We start from the raw sequence: 7675 nt of genomic DNA on the forward strand, positions 1-7675 counted from the left end.
TTGCGCGTGTCAGTAATACATTTTAACCTTTTTAGAAGGTCTCTTTCTATAAGTCTATAATATATAACTAAACTATTGTTGTATGTAAAGTAATAGGCTTCAAAATGTTTAAGAAGCTTCATTTAAAATTACATTAAAATGCAGAGCCTCCTGGACCGGTGGCCAGGACCCAGGCAGTGTGAGTGCCACTGAAAATCAGCTTGTGTGCCGCCTTCGGCATGCGTGCCATAGGTTTCCTACCCCTGGTGTATTCTTTTAAGACTTCTGTTTCTCTAACAGTTATATCTTTAAAGGAAGAATCCACTGACTCCCGGGGCCGCCTGGGGGGTGGGGAGGGGCAAGTCGGGCAATTTGCCCCGGCCCCCACGAGAATATAGTATTCTATAGTATTGCAACTTTTTTTTTATGGAAGGGGCCCCCGAAATTGCTTTGCCCCAGGCCCCCTGAATCCTCTGGGCGGCCCTGCTGACTCCAGAGGGAAAGACCATCCAAGGTGATGGTGAAGGACAGCTTGAGCTTATACTTAGAGCTTCATTCACTGTGACTCTTGCAGTCAAGGCTAACACCAACATGATAAGTATCTGCAACCCTTTCATTACAAGGATATAATTCTGAAGCATCTTTTAACTGGAATTGCAGTATCACATCTGACTCACTGTCTAAAGCCCTGGGGCCAGAATATGCCTTCATTTACACTACGAGAACTTCAGTGCCATTGCTCAGTTACTGAGGACAGTTGATTCTGTCCACAAACAAATTTTGAGTGTCATTCATAAATGGTGGATGGACTATTACAAAAAATCCAGAGAGCCCAGTCAAAGGAGAGCTACATGTATCTGGGTCTGTGTATGTTAGATATCAGTAACTCAGACAGGAGGTCTTCCTATTCCAGGTTGGAAAATTAAAGACCTTACTCAAAGTTATAGAGTCATACTGAAACAGCATGAGACCAGAGCTGGCTTAGATCAGAAAGTGTTACAAGGTAGGTCAGATTTTACCTGCTGCTTTATGGTAGTTATCACAAGCCCCTCTAGCTATTGACCCATTACCTCCTGTTTCTGCTTGCATCAGGTTCTCATTCATGTTATGCTTCAAGGCAATCTGGAAGCTGTAACACTGATAGGAAGTGTGTAACAAACAACATTTCCAAACACCCTCCCCGCCTCATTTTGCCCAACACTAAATATGCATTGACTGTGATTGTGCCAAGATACACCGCTGCCACTTTTCATCCAAATTATGCACACAGAAATGCTTTTTAACACGCAGGTCATGATTAAATGATAGAGCCCCACCTTGGAACCACAATTCAGCAAAGGTAAGCATTACTGAGCTTGCTATGATCCTGCAACCCTGACTCATATACAAGTAGGGTCGGCAGGGTCAGGCCCTAATGGGCTATGGATAGTAGCCTATTATTAAAATCCATCAAAGTCTTGTGAAGTTTTTACTTCCAATTCTATCTTTCATTTTGGGAAGTAATATTACTTCATTTTCATTCATTTGTAAAATGCTACTATGAAAACTATATTGTATTATTTTTAACAAGGATAATTGCAATTTGATATAAGATCCTTGTTTTTAAAAAATCATACAAACGTTGATTTATATGTTAAAAATTGTTACTAGAATGTTAAGGTTGCAAACCAAGCACTCATAAGTCAGGAATGCCAGAATTAAGATTCCACCTTTTATGCACTAAATGAGGCACAAACCCTGTAGAAAAAATGTGATTATGTAATTAAAGACTGTACCATAATGCAGTGGTTCTCAAAGCTGGTCCGCCGCTTGTTCAGGGAAAGTCCCTGGCAGGCCGGACCGGTTTGTTTACCTGCCGCGTCCGCAGGTTCAGCCGATCGCAGCTCCCATTGGCTGTGGTTTGCCGCTCCAGGCCAATGGGGGCTGCAGGAAGGGCGGCCAGCACATCCCTCGGCCCGCACCTCTTCCCGCAGCCTCCATTGGCCTGGAGCGGTGAACTGCGGCCAGTGGGAGCCATGATCAGCCGAACCTGCGGACATGGCGGGTAAACAAACCGGCCCGGCCCACCAGGGGCTTTCCCTGAACAAGCAGCGGACTGGCTTTGAGAACCACTGCCATAATGCATACTTACCAGGGGGGCTGAATTAAAGTTACATGGACAACCTTAAACTCAGGCATTTCCTAACTTTTGAGTACTTGAATTTGCAATCTTACTAACATTATTTTAACATTTTTTTGCTATGCAGTTTCCTAGATCTATTGAGAAAGAAAACAACATGCAACTCTAACAACCCCATCACATATCATCAACAGGTTTTGAAACCTGGACCTTCAGCATTGATCACTACTACTGGAGCTAAGAGACTAACAGCAATGGAGGGCAGCAAGAGGAACCTGCCTTTAGAGGAGGATGAGGGGGACAATGAAACAGTGGGTCAATATGGAGGCGTGTACTACTTCTTTAAGGGACAGACTGGAACCTGCAACCAGAACAGGTGGCTGTGATCAAGGAGGCCTCCTGCCCAGCCCAGGGCTACTTAAGCAGGAAGAGGAAACCAAGCAGTAGAGAGAGGGTTAGTAGCTATATTGGTGGCTGTGGTCTCTTTTTCAGACTCTAGGGAACTAGCCTGACAAGCTTAGAGGGTTTGTTTGCTGACTCTAAGTTTAACAGCTCTGAAGTGGGGGCCCTGAGGTCAGGGCCGGCGCAACCCATTAGGCACCCTAGGCGGTTGCCTAGGGTGCTACAATTTGGGGGGCGGTGACCGTGGCGGTATTTCGGCGGTGGGACCTTCTGCCGCCTCTGTGGGGGGCGGCATTTCGGGGCGGGACCTTCCGCCGCCTAGGGCGGCAGAAAAGCTGGCGGCACTCCTGCCTAAGGTAAGGCTCTAAAGAACCTTGTTAAGGCTGCACTGTCCCTGAGATGTTCTTAAAGGGGGATACATTTGTTTTGGCTTCCCCTTGTTTGGATCCTTTATAATCATATATTCCTGAATAGCTGTATTTTTACATTTTTAACCAAGGACTTAAATTTGGTAGATTAAAAACAGCATGTCTGAGAGCTGGCTCTGCCACTGTAGAGATTTGGGTTCCGGTTGCTGCTTGTGTAACTGTTCAGTAATGCCTTTCTGAATAATGAGTGCTATGAAAAGTACAGCACTTAGTAACGGTAGTGAGACTTATACTCATGATCTTCTGATTCCCAGCATGTGTGGCATGGTGAAGTGAGATGCTATGGGGCATGCTAAGTGATGATAGAATAGTCAAGGATTTTAGTGGTCCGCCTCCAGCAAGTTCTACTGAGCAAAACATAGGGGCGTGACCAGGGTCGGTGCTACCATTAAGGCAAACTAGGAGGTTGCCTAGGGCGCCAAGATTTGAGGGTGCCAAAAAGCGGTGTCCCCAATTTTTTTTTTACAGCGTTCCTGGGCTGGGCTGCCGGCGGCGCGCTGACACGTGCGGCTCAGACTCCCTCTCCCAGCGCAGCGGTCGCTCCACTTCTCCCGCCTCCCAGGCTTGTGGCGCCAATTAGCTGTTTGGCGCCGCAAGCCTGGGAGGGGAGGAGAATTAGAGCGGGGGCAGCGTGCTCGGGAGGAGGCGGAGCAGAGGTGAGCTGGGGTGGGGAGCTGCCGCACGGCTCCCCGGGAGGGGGGGAGCTGCCACGGGGGGGGTGGTGCCTGAGGGCGGGGGGGGGGAGCTGCCACAGGGGGGGGGGGGGGCAAGGTGGAAGTTTCTCCTAGGGCACGAAACTTCCTTGCACCGGCCCTGGGCATGACAATTTTTGATATCTTATAATTTGTCTAAATATCAACAGATTTTTCATGGGGAAAGTAAAAGTGACCTCCCTGACCCCAGGATTATCCTGCTGCCAAACTTCAAGTTCATGCAAACCATGAAGGCACTGAAAATCTTTTAGGAAACCTAAATATAGGGGTGGCTACTAACTGCCCTTAGAAGCTTTTATTTCTGACAGAATTGGGGTGTGGGGAGGGGAAGTGATTAGAATACAACAAACTAAACAAACCAAAACTTTGAGATAAAACAGTACAGATTTAGGGCCTGAGCCTGCAGATGTTTAAGCACATGCATATTTTTTGAATGGACTACTCCTGAATCAAGTCATGTATGCATTTAAGTGTTTGGATCAGACTCTGAAGACCCAATCTTGCTCCCATGGAAGTCAATGGGAGTTTTGCCATTGACTTCAGTCAGAGCAGGATTGAGCTGTTCTCATTTATATTTTAACTGCAATTGCTTTCCTCTCTTGTCTTTTTAAAATAAGCCTTAGAATCTGATTCCCAGAATCTGAAACTTGTTCCTGCAAACAGTTCAATACATCTTTGTGGATTAAATTGCAGAATTATAGGTAAGGAACAACACCTATAGCTCACAAGAATCTGACCCAGCATTTGGAGGCGGAAAAAGGGATTAACCTGTCAAGTCCTAGTAATAGTTATAGAAGTTGTTAGAAAAATACCAATTTATAATAGCTTCCACAATAGGCACTTTCCAACCTGGAAAGAAGGAATGCTTCTTGCCCTAAAGAGCAACAGTCTCTAAGGCACCTGAAGGGAACATAAAAATAAATAGAATTGATTCACCCAAATTGTATAAAATTAAAAAGTTCTAGAGCTTCCGCCTTATCCAGCTTCCAGTTACCTTTGTGATTATAAAGCCAGTTTTATATATGGGGATAGTCCTGCTTTTTGCTGTGTTAGCAGGGCCGGCTCCAGGGTTTTGGCCGCCCCAAGCAGCCAAAAAAAATAAATAAAAAATAAGCCGTGATCGCGATCGCAATCTGCGGCGGCAATTCGGCGGGAGGTCCTTCGCTCCAAGCGGGAGTGAGGGACCGTCCGCTGAATTGCCGCCAAATAGCTGGACCTGCCGCCCCTCTCTGGAGTGGCCGCCCCAAGCACCTGCTTGCCACGCTGATGCCTGGAGCCAGCCCTGTGTGTTAGGGCTCTTTCTTACTCCCAATGGAGTAGATGGCAAAACTTCCATTGTCTTCAAGGGTGTAGGATCAAGCCTTTATTGTGCAAGAGGCAGGGGAGGCAAGGAGGGTATAATCATACAAACAGGTAGAATCTCTCCTCTGTGCATAAGAGTATACTGGGAGGAATGGCCTTCTAGAGTACTATGAGCTTGATCCAATGCCCCTGGAAGTCAATAGAAGAATCACCATTGACTTTAAGGAACATTAAATAAAGGCCCATGTTCTAATGAGGGTCTCGTCTGTTGGAGGGAGGTATGAAGGAATGTAGGGAGTGATGAGCAAAGAAATACAAGAGTGACTGGTTCCTGTGATAGCATTAAGTTGAAGGGTGAGATTTTTGAAGTGTCCTGGAAGCCAGTGAAGTGAAGGAAAGATTGTGGAGATATGAATAGAGTACAGTGTAGATAGCATTACAAGTATCAAGGCACAAGTGCATGGCCCAAAGAGGGCCCAATTCTGCAATCTTTAATATTTCTTCATATGAGTAGTGTCATTTAGGATAGTGGGATTACTTTTGCAGGTAAATGCTACTCCGTGTGAATGTAAGGTTGCAAAGTTAGGACCTAAGAGAGACAATTAGGAGGGGAAATAAAAAGATTTCTGTCTTGGCCATACTTACATTAAGATTAGCTTTCATCCAAGAGGAAGTGAAGGCAAGACAGAATTCTGAGACATGGGCAAGAGAAAGCGCCATTACTATAGATGGTGAGTAGAAAGATGTCACTCAGCAGGAAAGTATATAGGGGAAAGTGTACAGGATTCAAAAAAGCACCCACTTCAAGAAGTTGGCCAGGATTGTCTTCCATTAAAGACAAACACAGTAAGTAGGAGAAGAAATACTGCAGTGCTGAGTCAGAAAAACTACCTATACCAAGTTGATAAAGAGTGATCCAAAGTTCCAAAAGTAGCTGATAAGTCAGGAAAGACATGAAAAGAAAAGAGACCTTTGGATTTAACCACGAGCCAATCATTAATTCCTTTAAAAGGGGCTATCTGAGTAAAATGACCTGAGCAAAGACTGAATTGGGAAGGATGAAAAATCTAAAAACTCGAGAACACACAGAATAAACTTAGATTCTAGAAATGAACTGGAGAAAGGAAATTGATTGGTAACTGGGACAGAAAGCAAGAACAAGAAAAGGATTTTTTGAAGCTAGTGGGAAGAATAGCCTTTTGGAAGCAGAAAAGATAGAGCCTGAGAAAAGGTGATTATTGATTAATTGTGATATAGAATTAGATAGGATGCAGAATGCAGTTTAGCAGTTGGTATAGGGCAGGACAAAAGGTCAGTGTCATGCCAGCTAAAAATGACTAAACCTTGGTCCAAGCAGTATTGGATCTTATTTAGCTGTTGCAAAGCTGAATGTCATTTGCTTTAGTCTATAATGATCACTAAGGCCCCAGTTCAGCACAGTACTTAAAATATGTGAAGGGAGCAATCCCATTGGCCCTTTCTTCACTAGGAAAAAGGTGTGATGTGATGTTAAAGTCCTAGTGCTGACAAGGCAAATTGTAGCTTTAACACACTATCTGGTGGAGGTAAATTATGTTACCTTGATTAGCTAGCACAGGGGTCGGCAACGTTCGGCACGCGGCTCACCAGGATAAGCACCCTGGCGGGCCAGGCCAGTTTATTTACCTGCTGACGCGGCAGGTTCGGCCGATCGTGGCCCCCACTGGCCGCGGTTTGCCGTCCCGGGCCAATGGGGGCAGCGGGAAGCCATGGCCAGCACATCCCTCGCCCATGCTGCTTCTCGCCGCCCCCATTGGCCCAGGACGGCGAACCGCGGCGAGTGGGGGCCGCGATCGGCCGAACCTTCCGCGTCAGCAGGTAAATAAACTGGCCCAGCCCGCCAGGGTGCTTACCCTGGTGAGCCGCGTACCAAACGTTGCCGACCCCTGAGCTAGCACATCCTAAAACTACAACTGACTTGTCTGTGCTAGGATTTTAACATTTTAGATGTATTTTTAATGTATGTTAGTTAACTTTTTTCCTAGTGTTGACATGGCCATTGACTTCAAGGGACTACTCATGTGGTTAAGTGCTCTGCTGAATTGGGGCCTAGGTCATAGTCAGTATCATAGAATCATAGGACTGGAAGGGACCTAGAGAGGTCATCTAGTCCAGTTCCCTGGACTCAAGGCAGGACTAAATATTATGAGTATCACATCAGCAAACTCATTTCTTCATAACCATGTCCCAACGAGGTAACATTTTATAGTGTGGATGAGGCTTAGGAGAGACATGAGGGCATAGAGTGGAGGGAATATGTATTAGGTCATGCCCAGGTAAATAAGAGGCACCGTCAAGGGATTAAGAGTGAGAGAAGGATGGAGATTCATACTACACCTCTACCCCGCTGTCCTCGGGAGCAAAAAATCTTACTGCATTATAGGTGAAACCGCGTTATATCGAACTTGCTTTGATCCACCGGCGCATGCAGCCTCCTCCGCCCCCCCCGCCCCATAGCACTGCTTTACCGCGTTATATCTGAATTCGTGTTATATCGGGTCGCGTTATATCGGGGTAGAGGTGTAATTTTACAAAATAACATGAGGAAAAACCATTTTTACCATATCCGATCTTTTCTTCTGGAAGGCAAAAACAAATTAATTTAAAATTTAACTTGTCTTGTGTAAAGTTGAAGAGTGAGGAACTGCAAAAGAATGTCGTCAGGTCAGGTGAGAATTATAGGTGACAAGAGA

This window comes from Terrapene carolina, unplaced genomic scaffold, assembly GCF_002925995.2.
Source record: "Terrapene carolina triunguis isolate 2854851 unplaced genomic scaffold, T_m_triunguis-2.0 Scaffold67, whole genome shotgun sequence".
Taxonomy (NCBI): Eukaryota; Metazoa; Chordata; order Testudines; family Emydidae; genus Terrapene; species Terrapene triunguis.